Here is a 16822-nt window from a genome sequence, read left to right on the forward strand (position 1 = left end):
ACTTTTTCTCCACTTTTTCTCCACTTTTTCTCCACTTTTTCTCCACTTATTCTCCACTTTTTCTCCACTTTTTCTCCACTTTTTATCCATTTTTTTCTCCACTTTTTCTCCACTTTTTCTCCATTTATTCTCCACTTTTTCTCCACTTATTCTCCACTTTTTCTCCACTTATTCTCCACTTTTTCTCCACTTTTTCTCCACTTTTTCTCCATTTATTCTCCACTTTTTCTCCACTTTTTCTCCATTTTTTTCTCCACTTTTTCTCCACTTTTTCTCCATTTATTCTCCACTTTTTCTCCACTTTTTCTCCACTTTTTCTCCACTTTTTCTCCACTTTTTCTCCACTTTTCTCCACTTTTTCTCCACTTTTTCTCACTTATTCTCCACTTTTTCTCCACTTTTTCTCCACTTTTTCTCCACTTTTAATCCATTTTTTCTCCACTTTTTCTCCACTTTTCTCCACTTATTCTCCACTTTTCTCCACTTTTTCTCCACTTTTTCTCCATTTATTCTCCACTTTTTCTCCACTTTTCTCCATTTTTTCTCCACTTTTTCTCCACTTATTCTCCACTTTTTCTCCATTTTTTTCTCCACTTTTCTCCAATTATTCTCCACTTTTTCTCCACTTTTTCTCCACTTTTTCTCCACTTATTCTCCACTTTTCTCCACTTTTTCTCCACTTTTTCTCCATTTTTTCTCCACTTTTTCTCCACTTTTTCTCCACTTTTCTCCATTTATTCTCCACTTTTTCTCCACTTTTTCTCCACTTTTTCTCCACTTTTTCTCCACTTATTCTCCACTTTTTCTCCACTTTTTCTCCACTTTTTATCCATTTTTTCTCCATTTATTCTCCACTTTTTCTCCACTTATTCTCCACTTTTTCTCCACTTATTCTCCACTTTTTCTCCACTTTTTCTCCACTTTTTCTCCATTTATTCTCCACTTTTTCTCCACTTTTTCTCCATTTTTTCTCCACTTTTTCTCCACTTTTTCTCCATTTATTCTCCACTTTTTCTCCACTTTTTCTCCACTTTTTCTCCACTTTTTCTCCATTTATTCTCCACTTTTCTCCACTTTTTCTCCACTTTTTCTCCACTTTTTCTCCACTTTTTCTCCACTTATTCTCCACTTTTTCTCCACTTTTTCTCCACTTTTTCTCCACTTTTTATCCATTTTTTTCTCCACTTTTTATCCACTTTTTCTCCACTTATTCTCCACTTTTTCTCCACTTTTTCTCCATTTATTCTCCACTTTTTCTCCACTTTTTCTCCATTTTTTTCTCCACTTTTTCTCCACTTATTCTCCACTTTTTCTCCATTTTTTTCTCCACTTTTTCTCCATTTATTCTCCACTTTTTCTCCACTTTTTCTCCACTTTTTCTCCACTTTTTCTCCATTTTTTCTCCACTTTTTCTCCATTTATTCTCCACTTTTTCTCCACTTTTTCTCTTTTTTTCTCCACTTTTTCTCCATTTATTCTCCACTTTTTCTCCACTTTTCTTAATTTTTTTTCTCCACTTTTTCTCCACTTATTCTCCACTTTTTCTCCGCTTTTTCTCCATTTTTTTTCTCCACTTTTTCTCTACTTTTTCTCCACTTTTTCTCCATTTATTCTCCACTCTTTCTCCACTTTTTCTCCATTTTTTTCTCCACTTATTCTCCACTTTTTCTCCACTTTTTCTCCATTTATTCTCCACTTTTTCTCCACTTTTTCTCCATTTTTTTCTCCACTTTTTCTCCACTTTTTCTCCACTTTTTCTCCACTTTTTCTCCACTTATTCTCCACTTTTTCTCCACTTATTCTCCACTTTTTCTCCACTTTTTCTCCACTTTTTCTCCACTTTTTCTCCATTTATTCTCCACTTTTTCTCCACTTATTCTCCACTTTTTCTCCACTTATTCTCCACTTTTTCTCCACTTTTTCTCCACTTTTTCTCCATTTATTCTCCACTTTTTCTCCACTTTTTCTCCACTTTTTCTCCATTTATTCTCCACTTTTTCTCCACTTTTTCTCCACTTTTTCTCCACTTTTTCTCCACTTTTTCTCCACTTTTTCTCCACTTATTCTCCACTTTTTCTCCACTTTTTCTCCACTTTTTATCCATTTTTTTCTCCACTTTTTCTCCACTTTTTCTCCATTTATTCTCCACTTTTTCTCCACTTATTCTCCACTAATTCTCTCACTTATTCTCCACTTTTTCTCCACTTTTTCTCCACTTTTTCTCCATTTATTCTCCACTTTTTCTCCACTTTTTCTCCATTTTTTTCTCCACTTTTTCTCCACTTTTTCTCCATTTATTCTCCACTTTTTCTCCACTTTTTCTCCACTTTTTCTCCACTTTTTCTCCACTTTTTCTCCATTTTTTTCTCCACTTTTTCTCCATTTATTCTCCACTTTTTCTCCATTTATTCTCCACTTTTTCTCCACTTTTTCTCCACTTTTTCTCCATTTTTTTCTCCACTTTTTCTCCACTTTTTCTCCACTTTTTCTCCATTTATTCTCCACTTTTTCTCCACTTTTTCTCCACTTTTTCTCCATTTATTCTCCACTTTTTCTCCACTTTTTCTCCATTTTTTTCTCCACTTTTTCTCCACTTTTTCTCCACTTATTCTCCACTTTTTCTCCACTTATTCTCCACTTTTTCTCCACTTATTCTCCACTTTATCTCCATTTATTCTCCACTTTTCTCCACTTTTTCTCCATTTTTTTCTCCACTTTTTCTCCACTTTTTCTCCACTTTTTCTCCACTTATTCTCCACTTTTTCTCCACTTATTCTCCACTTTTTCTCCACTTATTCTCCACTTTTTCTCCACTTTTTCTCCACTTTTTCTCCATTTATTCTCCACTTTTTCTCCACTTTTTCTCCATTTTTTTTCTCCACTTTTTCTCCACTTTTTCTCCACTTTTTCTCCACTTTTTCTCCATTTATTCTCCACTTTTTCTCCACTTTTTCTCCATTTTTTTCTCCACTTATTCTCCACTTTATCTCCACTTATTCTCCACTTTTTCTCCACTTATTCTCCACTTTTTCTCCATTTTTTCTCCACTTTTTCTCCATTTATTCTCCACTTTTTCTCCACTTTTTCTCCATTTTTTTCTCCACTTTTTCTCCACTTTTTCTCCACTTATTCTCCACTTTTTCTCCACTTATTCTCCACTTTTTCTCCACTTATTCTCCACTTTTTCTCCACTTTTTCTCCACTTTTTCTCCATTTATTCTCCACTTTTTCTCCACTTTTCTCCATTTTTTTTCTCCACTTTTTCTCCACTTTTTCTCCACTTTTTCTCCATTTTTTTTCTCCACTTTTTCTCCATTTATTCTCCACTTTTTCTCCACTTTTTCTCCATTTTTTTCTCCACTTTTTCTCCACTTTTTCTCCACTTATTCTCCACTTTTTCTCCACTTTTTCTCCACTTTTTCTCCACTTTTTATCCATTTTTTTCTCCACTTTTTCTCCACTTTTTCTCCACTTATTCTCCACTTTTTCTCCACTTATTCTCCACTTTTTCTCCACTTTTTCTCCACTTATTCTCCACTTTTTCTCCACTTATTCTCCACTTTTTCTCCACTTTTTCTCCACTTTTTCTCCACTTTTTCTCCACTTTTTCTCCATTTATTCTCCACTTTTTCTCCACTTATTCTCCACTTTTTCTCCACTTTTTCTCCACTTTTTCTCCACTTTTTCTCCATTTTTTTCTCCACTTTTTCTCCACTTTTTCTCCACTTTTTCTCCATTTATTCTCCACTTTTTCTCCACTTTTTCTCCACTTTTTCTCCACTTTTTCTCCACTTATTCTCCACTTTTTCTCCACTTTTTCTCCACTTTTTATCCATTTTTTCTCCATTTATTCTCCACTTTTTCTCCACTTATTCTCCACTTTTTCTCCACTTATTCTCCACTTTTTCTCCACTTTTTCTCCACTTTTTCTCCATTTATTCTCCACTTTTTCTCCACTTTTTCTCCATTTTTTTCTCCACTTTTTCTCCACTTTTTCTCCATTATTCTCCACTTTTTCTCCACTTTTTCTCCACTTTTTCTCCATTTATTCTCCACTTTTTCTCCACTTTTTCTCCACTTTTTCTCCACTTTTTCTCCACTTTTTCTCCACTTATTCTCCACTTTTTCTCCACTTTTTCTCCACTTTTTCTCCACTTTTTATCCATTTTTTTCTCCACTTTTTCTCCACTTTTTCTCCACTTATTCTCCACTTTTTCTCCACTTTTTCTCCACTTTTTCTCCATTTATTCTCCACTTTTTCTCCACTTTTTCTCCATTTTTTTCTCCACTTTTTCTCCACTTATTCTCCACTTTTTCTCCATTTTTTTCTCCACTTTTTCTCCATTTATTCTCCACTTTTTCTCCACTTTTTCTCCACTTTTTCTCCACTTTTTCTCCATTTTTTCTCCACTTTTTCTCCATTTATTCTCCACTTTTTCTCCACTTTTTCTCTTTTTTTTCTCCACTTTTTCTCTATTTATTCTCCACTTTTTCTCCACTTTTTCTCCATTTTTTTTCTCCACTTTTTCTCCACTTATTCTCCACTTTTTCTCCGCTTTTTCTCCATTTTTTTCTCCACTTTTTCTCTACTTTTTCTCCACTTTTTCTCCATTTATTCTCCACTCTTTCTCCACTTTTTCTCCATTTTTTTCTCCACTTATTCTCCACTTTTTCTCCACTTTTTCTCCATTTATTCTCCACTTTTTCTCCACTTTTTCTCCATTTTCTTTTCTCCACTTTTTCTCCACTTTTTCTCCACTTTTTCTCCACTTATTCTCCACTTTTTCTCCACTTATTCTCCACTTTTTCTCCACTTTTTCTCCACTTTTTCTCACTTTTTCTCCATTTATTCTCCACTTTTTCTCCACTTATTCTCCACTTTTTCTCCATTTATTCTCCACTTTTTCTCCACTTTTTCTCCATTTTTTCTCCACTTTTTCTCCACTTTTTCTCCACTTTTTCTCCACTTTTTCTCCACTTTTTCTCCACTTATTCTCCACTTTTTCTCCACTTATTCTCCACTTTTTCTCCACTTTTTCTCCACTTTTTCTCCACTTTTTCTCCATTTATTCTCCACTTTTTCTCCACTTATTCTCCACTTTTTCTCCACTTATTCTCCACTTTTTCTCCACTTTTTCTCCACTTTTTCTCCATTTATTCTCCACTTTTTCTCCACTTTTTCTCCATTTTTTTCTCCACTTTTTCTCCACTTTTTCTCCATTTATTCTCCACTTTTTCTCCACTTTTTCTCCACTTTTTCTCCACTTTTTCTCCACTTTTTCTCCACTTATTCTCCACTTTTTCTCCACTTTTTCTCCACTTTTTATCCATTTTTTTCTCCACTTTTTCTCCACTTTTTCTCCATTTATTCTCCACTTTTTCTCCACTTATTCTCCACTTTTTCTCCACTTATTCTCCACTTTTTCTCCACTTTTTCTCCACTTTTTCTCCATTTATTCTCCACTTTTTCTCCACTTTTTCTCCATTTTTTTCTCCACTTTTTCTCCACTTTTTCTCCATTTATTCTCCACTTTTTCTCCATTTATTCTCCACTTTTTCTCCACTTTTTCTCCACTTTTTCTCCACTTTTTCTCCACTTTTTCTCCACTTTTTCTCCACTTTTTCTCCACTTTTTCTCCACTTTTTATCCATTTTTTTCTCCACTTTTTCTCCACTTTTTCTCCACTTATTCTCCACTTTTTCTCCACTTTTTCTCCACTTTTTCTCCATTTATTCTCCACTTTTTCTCCACTTTTTCTCCATTTTTTTCTCCACTTTTTCTCCACTTATTCTCCACTTTTTCTCCATTTTTTTCTCCACTTTTTCTCCATTTATTCTCCACTTTTTCTCCACTTTTTCTCCACTTTTTCTCCATTATTCTCCACTTTTTCTCCACTTTTTCTCCATTTTTTCTCCACTTTTTTCTCCACTTTTTCTCCACTTTTTCTCCACTTTTTCTCCACTTATTCTCCACTTTTTCTCCACTTATTCTCCACTTTTTCTCCACTTTTTCTCCACTTTTTCTCCACTTTTTCTCCATTTATTCTCCACTTTTTCTCCACTTATTCTCCACTTTTTCTCCACTTATTCTCCACTTTTCTCCACTTTTTCTCCACTTTTTCTCCATTTATTCTCCACTTTTTCTCCACTTTTTCTCCATTTTTTTCTCCACTTTTTCTCCACTTTTTCTCCATTTATTCTCCACTTTTTCTCCACTTTTTCTCCACTTTTTCTCCACTTATTCTCCACTTTTTCTCCACTTTTTCTCCACTTTTTATCCATTTTTTCTCCACTTTTTCTCCACTTTTTCTCCATTTATTCTCCACTTTTTCTCCACTTATTCTCCACTTTTTCTCCACTTATTCTCCACTTTTTCTCCACTTTTTCTCCACTTTTTCTCCATTAATTCTCCACTTTTTCTCCACTTGTTCTCCATTTTTTTCTCCACTTTTTCTCCACTTTTTCTCCATTAATTCTCCACTTTTTCTCCACTTGTTCTCCATTTTTTTCTCCACTTTTTCTCCACTTATTCTCCACTTTTTCTCCATTTTTTTCTCCACTTTTTCTCCATTTATTCTCCACTTTTTCTCCACTTTTTCTCCACTTTTTCTCCACTTTTTCTCCATTTTTTTCTCCACTTTTTCTCCATTTATTCTCCACTTTTTCTCCACTTTTTCTCTTTTTTTTCTCCACTTTTTCTCCATTTATTCTCCACTTTTTCTCCACTTTTTCTCCATTTTTTTCTCCACTTTTTCTCCACTTATTCTCCACTTTTTCTCCGCTTTTTCTCCATTTTTTTCTCCACTTTTTCTCCACTTTTTCTCCACTTTTTCTCCATTTATTCTCCACTCTTTCTCCACTTTTTCTCCATTTTTTTCTCCACTTATTCTCCACTTTTTCTCCACTTTTTCTCCATTTATTCTCCACTTTTTCTCCACTTTTTCTCCATTTTTTTCTCCACTTTTTCTCCACTTTTTCTCCACTTTTTCTCCACTTTTTCTCCACTTATTCTCCACTTTTTCTCCACTTTTTCTCCACTTTTTATCCATTTTTTTCTCCACTTTTTCTCCACTTTTTCTCCATTTATTCTCCACTTTTTCTCCACTTATTCTCCACTTTTTCTCCACTTATTCTCCACTTATTCTCCACTTTTTCTCCATTTATTCTCCACTTTTTCTCCACTTTTTCTCCATTTTTTTCTCCACTTTTTCTCCACTTTTTCTCCATTTATTCTCCACTTTTTCTCCACTTTTTCTCCACTTTTTCTCCACTTTTTCTCCACTTTTCTCCACTTTTTCTCCATTTTTTCTCCACTTTTTCTCCATTTATTCTCCACTTTTTCTCCACTTTTTCTCCACTTTTTCTCCATTTTTTCTCCACTTATTCTCCACTTTTTCTCCACTTATTCTCCACTTTTTCTCCACTTTTTCTCCACTTTTTCTCCATTTATTCTCCACTTTTTCTCCACTTTTTCTCCATTTTTTTCTCCACTTTTTCTCCACTTTTTCTCCATTTATTCTCCACTTTTTCTCCACTTTTTCTCCACTTTTTCTCCACTTTTTCTCCACTTTTTCTCCACTTTTCTCCACTTTTTCTCCATTTTTTTCTCCACTTTTTCTCCATTTATTCTCCACTTTTTCTCCACTTTTTCTCCACTTTTTCTCCATTTTTTCTCCACTTTTTCTCCACTTTTTCTCCACTTTTTCTCCACTTATTCTCCACTTTTTCTCCACTTTTTCTCCACTTTTTCTCCATTTTTTTCTCCACTTTTTCTCCACTTTTTCTCCACTTATTCTCCACTTTATCTCCACTTATTCTCCACTTTTTCTCCACTTATTCTCCACTTTTTCTCCATTTTATTCTCCACTTTTTCTCCACTTTTTCTCCATTTTTTCTCCACTTTTTCTCCACTTTTTCTCCACTTATTCTCCACTTTTTCTCCACTTATTCTCCACTTTTTCTCCACTTATTCTCCACTTTTTCTCCACTTTTTCTCCACTTTTTCTCCATTTATTCTCCACTTTTTCTCCACTTTTTCTCCATTTTTTTTCTCCACTTTTTCTCCACTTTTTCTCCACTTTTTCTCCACTTTTTCTCCATTTATTCTCCACTTTTTCTCCACTTTTTCTCCATTTTTTTCTCCACTTATTCTCCACTTTATCTCCACTTATTCTCCACTTTTTCTCCACTTTTTCTCCACTTTTTCTCCACTTATTCTCCACTTATCTCACTTTTTCTCCACTTTTTCTCCACTTTTTCTCCACTTTTTATCCATTTTTTTCTCCACTTTTTCTCCACTTTTTCTCCACTTATTCTCCACTTTTTCTCCACTTATTCTCCACTTTTTCTCCACTTATTCTCCACTTTTTCTCCACTTTTTCTCCACTTATTCTCCACTTTTTCTCCACTTTTTCTCCACTTTTTCTCCACTTTTTCTCCATTTATTCTCCACTTTTTCTCCACTTATTCTCCACTTTTTCTCCACTTTTTCTCCACTTTTTCTCCACTTTTTCTCCATTTTTTTCTCCACTTTTTCTCCACTTTTTCTCCACTTTTTCTCCATTTATTCTCCACTTTTTCTCCACTTTTTCTCCACTTTTTCTCCACTTTTTCTCCACTTATTCTCCACTTTTTCTCCACTTTTTCTCCACTTTTTATCCATTTTTTCTCCATTTATTCTCCACTTTTTCTCCACTTATTCTCCACTTTTTCTCCACTTATTCTCCACTTTTTCTCCACTTTTTCTCCACTTTTTCTCCATTTATTCTCCACTTTTTCTCCACTTTTTCTCCATTTTTTTCTCCACTTTTTCTCCACTTTTTCTCCATTTATTCTCCACTTTTTCTCCACTTTTTCTCCACTTTTTCTCCACTTTTTCTCCACTTATTCTCCACTTTTTCTCCACTTTTTCTCCACTTTTTCTCCACTTTTTATCCATTTTTTTCTCCACTTTTTCTCCACTTTTTCTCCACTTATTCTCCACTTTTTCTCCACTTTTTCTCCACTTTTTCTCCATTTATTCTCCACTTTTTCTCCACTTTTTCTCCATTTTTTTCTCCACTTTTTCTCCACTTATTCTCCACTTTTCTCCATTTTTTTCTCCACTTTTTCTCCACTTTTTCTCCATTTTTTTCTCCACTTTTTCTCCATTTATTCTCCACTTTTTCTCCACTTTTTCTCTTTTTTTTCTCCACTTTTTCTCTATTTATTCTCCACTTTTTCTCCACTTTTTCTCCATTTTTTTTCTCCACTTTTTCTCCACTTATTCTCCACTTTTTCTCCGCTTTTTCTCCATTTTTTTTCTCCACTTTTTCTCTACTTTTTCTCCACTTTTTCTCCATTTATTCTCCACTCTTTCTCCACTTTTTCTCCATTTTTTTCTCCACTTATTCTCCACTTTTTCTCCACTTTTTCTCCATTTATTCTCCACTTTTTCTCCACTTTTTCTCCATTTTTTCTCCACTTTTTCTCCACTTTTTCTCCACTTTTTCTCCACTTTTTCTCCACTTATTCTCCACTTTTTCTCCACTTTTTCTCCACTTTTTCTCCACTTTTTCTCCACTTTTTCTCCATTTATTCTCCACTTTTTCTCCACTTATTCTCCACTTTTTCTCCATTTATTCTCCACTTTTTCTCCACTTTTTCTCCATTTTTTTCTCCACTTTTTCTCCACTTTTTCTCCACTTTTTCTCCACTTTTTCTCCACTTTTTCTCCATTTATTCTCCACTTTTTCTCCACTTATTCTCCACTTTTTCTCCACTTATTCTCCACTTTTTCTCCACTTTTTCTCCACTTTTTCTCCATTTATTCTCCACTTTTTCTCCACTTTTTCTCCATTTTTTTCTCCACTTTTTCTCCACTTTTTCTCCATTTATTCTCCACTTTTTCTCCACTTTTTCTCCACTTTTTCTCCACTTTTTCTCCACTTATTCTCCACTTTTTCTCCACTTTTTCTCCACTTTTTATCCATTTTTTTCTCCACTTTTTCTCCACTTTTTCTCCATTTATTCTCCACTTTTTCTCCACTTATTCTCCACTTTTTCTCCACTTATTCTCCACTTTTTCTCCACTTTTTCTCCACTTTTTCTCCATTTATTCTCCACTTTTTCTCCACTTTTTCTCCATTTTTTTCTCCACTTTTTCTCCACTTTTCTCCATTTATTCTCCACTTTTTCTCCACTTTTTCTCCACTTTTTCTCCACTTTTTCTCCACTTTTTCTCCACTTTTTCTCCACTTTTTCTCCACTTTTTATCCATTTTTTTCTCCACTTTTTCTCCATTTATTCTCCACTTTTTCTCCACTTTTTCTCCACTTTTTCTCCACTTTTTCTCCATTTTTTTCTCCACTTTTTCTCCATTTATTCTCCACTTTTTCTCCACTTTTTCTCTTTTTTTTCTCCACTTTTTCTCCATTTATTCTCCACTTTTTCTCCACTTTTTCTCCATTTTTTTTCTCCACTTTTTCTCCACTTATTCTCCACTTTTTCTCCGCTTTTTCTCCATTTTTTTTCTCCACTTTTTCTCTACTTTTTCTCCACTTTTTCTCCATTTATTCTCCACTCTTTCTCCACTTTTTCTCCATTTTTTTCTCCACTTATTCTCCACTTTTTCTCCACTTTTTCTCCATTTATTCTCCACTTTTTCTCCACTTTTTCTCCATTTTTTTCTCCACTTTTTCTCCACTTTTTCTCCACTTTTTCTCCACTTTTTCTCCACTTATTCTCCACTTTTCTCCACTTATTCTCCACTTTTTCTCCACTTTTTCTCCACTTTTTCTCCACTTTTTCTCCATTTATTCTCCACTTTTTCTCCACTTATTCTCCACTTTTTCTCCACTTATTCTCCACTTTTTCTCCACTTTTTCTCCACTTTTTCTCCATTTATTCTCCACTTTTTCTCCACTTTTTCTCCACTTTTTCTCCACTTTTTCTCCACTTTTTCTCCATTTATTCTCCACTTTTCTCCACTTTTTCTCCACTTTTTCTCCACTTTTTCTCCACTTATTCTCCACTTTTTCTCCACTTTTTCTCCACTTTTTATCCATTTTTTTCTCCACTTTTTCTCCACTTTTTCTCCATTTATTCTCCACTTTTTCTCCACTTATTCTCCACTTTTTCTCCACTTATTCTCCACTTTTTCTCCACTTTTTCTCCACTTTTTCTCCATTTATTCTCCACTTTTTCTCCACTTTTTCTCCATTTTTTTCTCCACTTTTTCTCCACTTTTTCTCCATTTATTCTCCACTTTTTCTCCACTTTTTCTCCACTTTTTCTCCACTTTTTCTCCACTTTTTCTCCACTTTTTATCCATTTTTTTTCTCCACTTTTTCTCCATTTATTCTCCACTTTTTCTCCACTTTTTCTCCATTTTTTTTCTCCACTTTTTCTCCACTTATTCTCCACTTTTTCTCCGCTTTTTCTCCATTTTTTTTCTCCACTTTTTCTCTACTTTTTCTCCACTTTTTCTCCATTTATTCTCCACTCTTTCTCCACTTTTTCTCCATTTTTTTCTCCACTTATTCTCCACTTTTTCTCCACTTTTTCTCCATTTATTCTCCACTTTTTCTCCACTTTTTCTCCATTTTTTTCTCCACTTTTTCTCCACTTTTTCTCCACTTTTCTCCACTTTTTCTCCACTTATTCTCCACTTTTTCTCCACTTATTCTCCACTTTTTCTCCACTTTTTCTCCACTTTTTCTCCACTTTTTCTCCATTTATTCTCCACTTTTTCTCCACTTATTCTCCACTTTTTCTCCACTTATTCTCCACTTTTTCTCCACTTTTTCTCCACTTTTTCTCCATTTATTCTCCACTTTTTCTCCACTTTTTCTCCACTTTTTCTCCACTTTTTCTCCACTTTTTCTCCATTTATTCTCCACTTTTTCTCCACTTTTTCTCCACTTTTTCTCCACTTTTTCTCCACTTTTTCTCCACTTTTTCTCCACTTTTTCTCCACTTTTTCTCCACTTTTTATCCATTTTTTTCTCCACTTTTTCTCCACTTTTTCTCCATTTATTCTCCACTTTTTCTCCACTTATTCTCCACTTTTTCTCCACTTATTCTCCACTTTTTCTCCACTTTTTCTCCACTTTTTCTCCATTTATTCTCCACTTTTTCTCCACTTTTTCTCCATTTTTTTCTCCACTTTTTCTCCACTTTTTCTCCATTTATTCTCCACTTTTTCTCCACTTTTTCTCCACTTTTTCTCCACTTTTTCTCCACTTTTTCTCCACTTTTTCTCCACTTTTTATCCATTTTTTTCTCCACTTTTTCTCCACTTTTTCTCCACTTATTCTCCACTTTTTCTCCACTTTTTCTCCACTTTTTCTCCATTTATTCTCCACTTTTTCTCCACTTTTTCTCCATTTTTTTCTCCACTTTTTCTCCACTTATTCTCCACTTTTTCTCCATTTTTTTCTCCACTTTTTCTCCATTTATTCTCCACTTTTTCTCCACTTTTTCTCCACTTTTTCTCCACTTTTTCTCCATTTTTTTCTCCACTTTTTCTCCATTTATTCTCCACTTTTTCTCCACTTTTTCTCTTTTTTTTCTCCACTTTTTCTCCATTTATTCTCCACTTTTTCTCCACTTTTTCTCCATTTTTTTTCTCCACTTTTTCTCCACTTATTCTCCACTTTTTCTCCGCTTTTTCTCCATTTTTTTTCTCCACTTTTTCTCCACTTTTTCTCCACTTTTTCTCCATTTATTCTCCACTCTTTCTCCACTTTTTCTCCATTTTTTTCTCCACTTATTCTCCACTTTTTCTCCACTTTTTCTCCATTTATTCTCCACTTTTTCTCCACTTTTTCTCCATTTTTTTCTCCACTTTTTCTCCACTTATTCTCCACTTTTTCTCCACTTATTCTCCATTTTTTCTCCACTTTTTCTCCACTTTTTCTCCACTTATTCTCCACTTTTTCTCCACTTATTCTCCATTTTTTCTCCACTTTTTCTCCACTTATTCTCCACTTTTTCTCCACTTTTTCTCCACTTTTTCTCCATTTATTCTCCATTTATTCTCCACTTTTTCTCCACTTTTTCTCCATTTTTTTCTCCACTTTTTCTCCACTTTTTCTCCATTTATTCTCCACTTTTTCTCCACTTTTTCTCCACTTTTTCTCCATTTATTCTCCACTTTTTCTCCACTTTTTCTCCACTTTTTCTCCACTTTTTCTCCACTTATTCTCCACTTTTTCTCCACTTTTTCTCCACTTTTTATCCATTTTTTTCTCCACTTTTTCTCCACTTTTTCTCCATTTATTCTCCACTTTTTCTCCACTTATTCTCCACTTTTTCTCCACTTATTCTCCACTTTTTCTCCACTTTTTCTCCACTTTTTCTCCATTTATTATCCACTTTTTCTCCATTTTTTTCTCCACTTATTCTCCACTTTTTCTCCACTTTTTCTCCACTTATTCTCCACTTTTTCTCCACTTTTTCTCCACTTTTTCTCCATTTTTTTCTCCACTTTTTCTCCACTTATTCTCCACTTATTCTCCACTTTTTCTCCACTTATTCTCCACTTTATCTCCACTTATTCTCCACTTTTTCTCCACTTATTCTCCACTTTTTCTCCATTTTTTTCTCCACTTTTTCTCCACTTTTTCTCCACTTTTTCTCCATTTTTTTCTCCACTTTTTCTCCACTTTTTCTCCACTTTTTCTCCACTTTTTCTCCACTTATTCTCCACTTATTCTCCACTTTTTCTCCACTTATTCTCCACTTTATCTCCACTTATTCTCCACTTTTTCTCCACTTATTCTCCACTTTTTCTCCATTTTTTTCTCCACTTTTTCTCCACTTTTTCTCCACTTTTTCTCCATTTTTTTCTCCACTTTTTCTCCACTTTTTCTCCACTTATTCTCCACTTTTTCTCCAATTATTCTCCACTTTTTCTCCACTTTTTCTCCATTTTTTTCTCCACTTTTTCTCCACTTTTTCTCCATTTATTCTCCACTTTTTCTCCACTTATTCTCCACTTTTTCTCCACTTATTCTCCACTTATTCTCCACTTTTTCTCCACTTTTTCTCCACTTTTTCTCCATTTATTATCCACTTTTTCTCCATTTTTTTCTCCACTTTTTCTCCACTTATTCTCCACTTTTTCTCCATTTTTTTCTCCACTTTTTCTCCACTTTTTCTCCACTTTTTCTCCATTTTTTTCTCCACTTTTTCTCCACTTTTTCTCCACTTTTTCTCCACTTTTTCTCCACTTTTTCTCCACTTTTTCTCCACTTATTCTCCACTTATTCTCCACTTTTTCTCCACTTATTCTCCACTTTATCTCCACTTATTCTCCACTTTTTCTCCACTTATTCTCCACTTTTTCTCCATTTTTTTCTCCACTTTTTCTCCACTTTTTCTCCACTTTTTCTCCATTTTTTTCTCCACTTTTTCTCCACTTTTTCTCCACTTATTCTCCACTTTTTCTCCAATTATTCTCCACTTTTTCTCCACTTTTTCTCCATTTTTTTCTCCACTTTTTCTCCACTTTTTCTCCATTTTTTTCTCCACTTTTTCTCCACTTATTTTCCACTTTTTCTCCACTTATTCTCCACTTTTTCTCCACTTTTTCTCCAATTATTCTCCACTTTTTCTCCACTTTTTCTCCATTTTTTTCTCCAATTATTCTCCACTTTTTCTCCACTTTTTCTCCATTTTTTTCTCCACTTTTTCTCCACTTTTTCTCCATTTTTTTCTCCACTTTTTCTCCACTTATTTTCCACTTTTTCTCCACTTTTTCTCCACTTTTTCTCCACTTATTCTCCACTTATTCTCCACTTTTTCTCCACTTATTCTCCACTTTATCTCCACTTATTCTCCACTTTTTCTCCACTTATTCTCCACTTTTTCTCCATTTTTTTCTCCACTTTTTCTCCACTTTTTCTCCACTTTTTCTCCATTTTTTTCTCCACTTTTTCTCCACTTTTTCTCCACTTATTCTCCACTTTTTCTCCAATTATTCTCCACTTTTTCTCCACTTTTTCTCCATTTTTTTCTCCACTTTTTCTCCACTTTTTCTCCATTTTTTTCTCCACTTTTTCTCCACTTATTTTCCACTTTTTCTCCACTTATTCTCCACTTTTTCTCCACTTTTTCTCCAATTATTCTCCACTTTTTCTCCACTTTTTCTCCATTTTTTTCTCCACTTTTTCTCCACTTTTTCTCCATTTTTTTCTCCACTTTTTCTCCACTTATTTTCCACTTTTTCTCCACTTATTCTCTACTTTTTCTCCACTTTTTCTCCACTTTTTCTCCATTTTTTTCTCCACTTTTTCTCCACTTTTTCTCCATTTTTTCTCCATTTTTTCTCCACTTTTTCTCCACTTTTTCTCCGTTCTTTTTCTATGGTCGGTCTACCCATTAGCTCTGCCATGCATACTGTAGCTCTACACCTACTGCACATGTTACTTTATGATTGACATCTCTTTCGTACCAGAGCTGTCTAAGCCTACTCTGACCCCATATTTGTCATTACTATATTGTCCTTGTACTGCATTATGACATTTGTATCATGTGTTTCATTTCTTGCTGTGTTGCAATTTTTTTGCTGCATCCCAATTGTACCTCTACATTGTTCGAGTTTATGTTATTGTTCTCCCACTCTTATGTGATACTGATTATTGTCATTTTTCATGATTACATGCAGATAAGTCCAATCTGACGAAGGCTCAGGCCGAAACGTCATTTGTAACTTGTTTTGGACAAAAACATATATGCTTATGAAAAAAAAAATTTCTTAATACGGACCAATAAAGAGTGATTTTGCATTACTATCCATTGTGACTTACTGACTTAGTCTGGGAGATATAGAGTGCCGAGGTTACTCACTAATTTTATCTATTATTACCTCTGAGCACCTATATACCAGTGAGCAGAGCTTCCTCTACAGTAGTTCTCCTGATTAGGCATGCCCTTACCTCATGAGCAGGGCATTGCAGCCTTGGTAGCAACCATTACGACATGGACTCTGCTGCTGTGGACCCGGGGAGAGTGAGTGCAGATTCATTGCACCCACACTCCTCACATGAAGGGTCCGCACTCCTAGAAAATGGGGGATACGTTCCCTGAGTGTCTCCCCCCCATATTCTAGACGGTCCAGAGTCGTCGTGGGACCCCTTTATTTTTTTTCTTACAATAAATTGGTGAAAGAGGAAATGTTTTGGGGACTGTTTTTTCAAATAAATTTCTTTTGTCGATTTTTTGTTTTTGTTAGTACTGACAGTTTATGATGTTGGGTATCTAATAGACGCCATGACATCACAAACTGCTGGGCTTGATCTCAGGTGACTTTACAGCTAGTATCAACCCGATTTATTACCCCGTTTGCCACTGCACCAGGGCACGGGATGAGCTGGGGTGAAGCGCCAGGATTGGCGCATCTAGTGGATGCGCCACGTCTGGGGTGCCTGCGGCCTGCTATTTTTAGGCTATGAAGGCCCAATAACTATGGACCTTCCCACCCTGAGAATACCAGACCACAGCTGTCCGCTTTACCTTGGCTGGTGATCCAATTTGGGGGGGACCCTACTTTTATTGTGTAATTATTAATATTTATAAAATAATTATAAAAAAGAGCCTGAGGGGACCTCCACATTGGATCCCCAACCACGGTAAAGCTGCCAGCTGTGGTTTTCAGGCTACAGCCGTCTGCTTTACCCTAGCTGGCTATCAAAAATGGGGGCACCCAACGTAATTTTTTTTTTTTAACTATTTTTTAAATAGAAAAAATTAATGGGCTTCCCTGTATTTTGATTGCCAACCAAGGTAACGGCAGGCAGATGGGGGTGGCAACCCATAGCTGTCTGCTTTATCTGCGCTG

Source organism: Anomaloglossus baeobatrachus, chromosome 8 (assembly GCF_048569485.1).
Source record: "Anomaloglossus baeobatrachus isolate aAnoBae1 chromosome 8, aAnoBae1.hap1, whole genome shotgun sequence".
Taxonomy (NCBI): Eukaryota; Metazoa; Chordata; class Amphibia; order Anura; family Aromobatidae; genus Anomaloglossus; species Anomaloglossus baeobatrachus.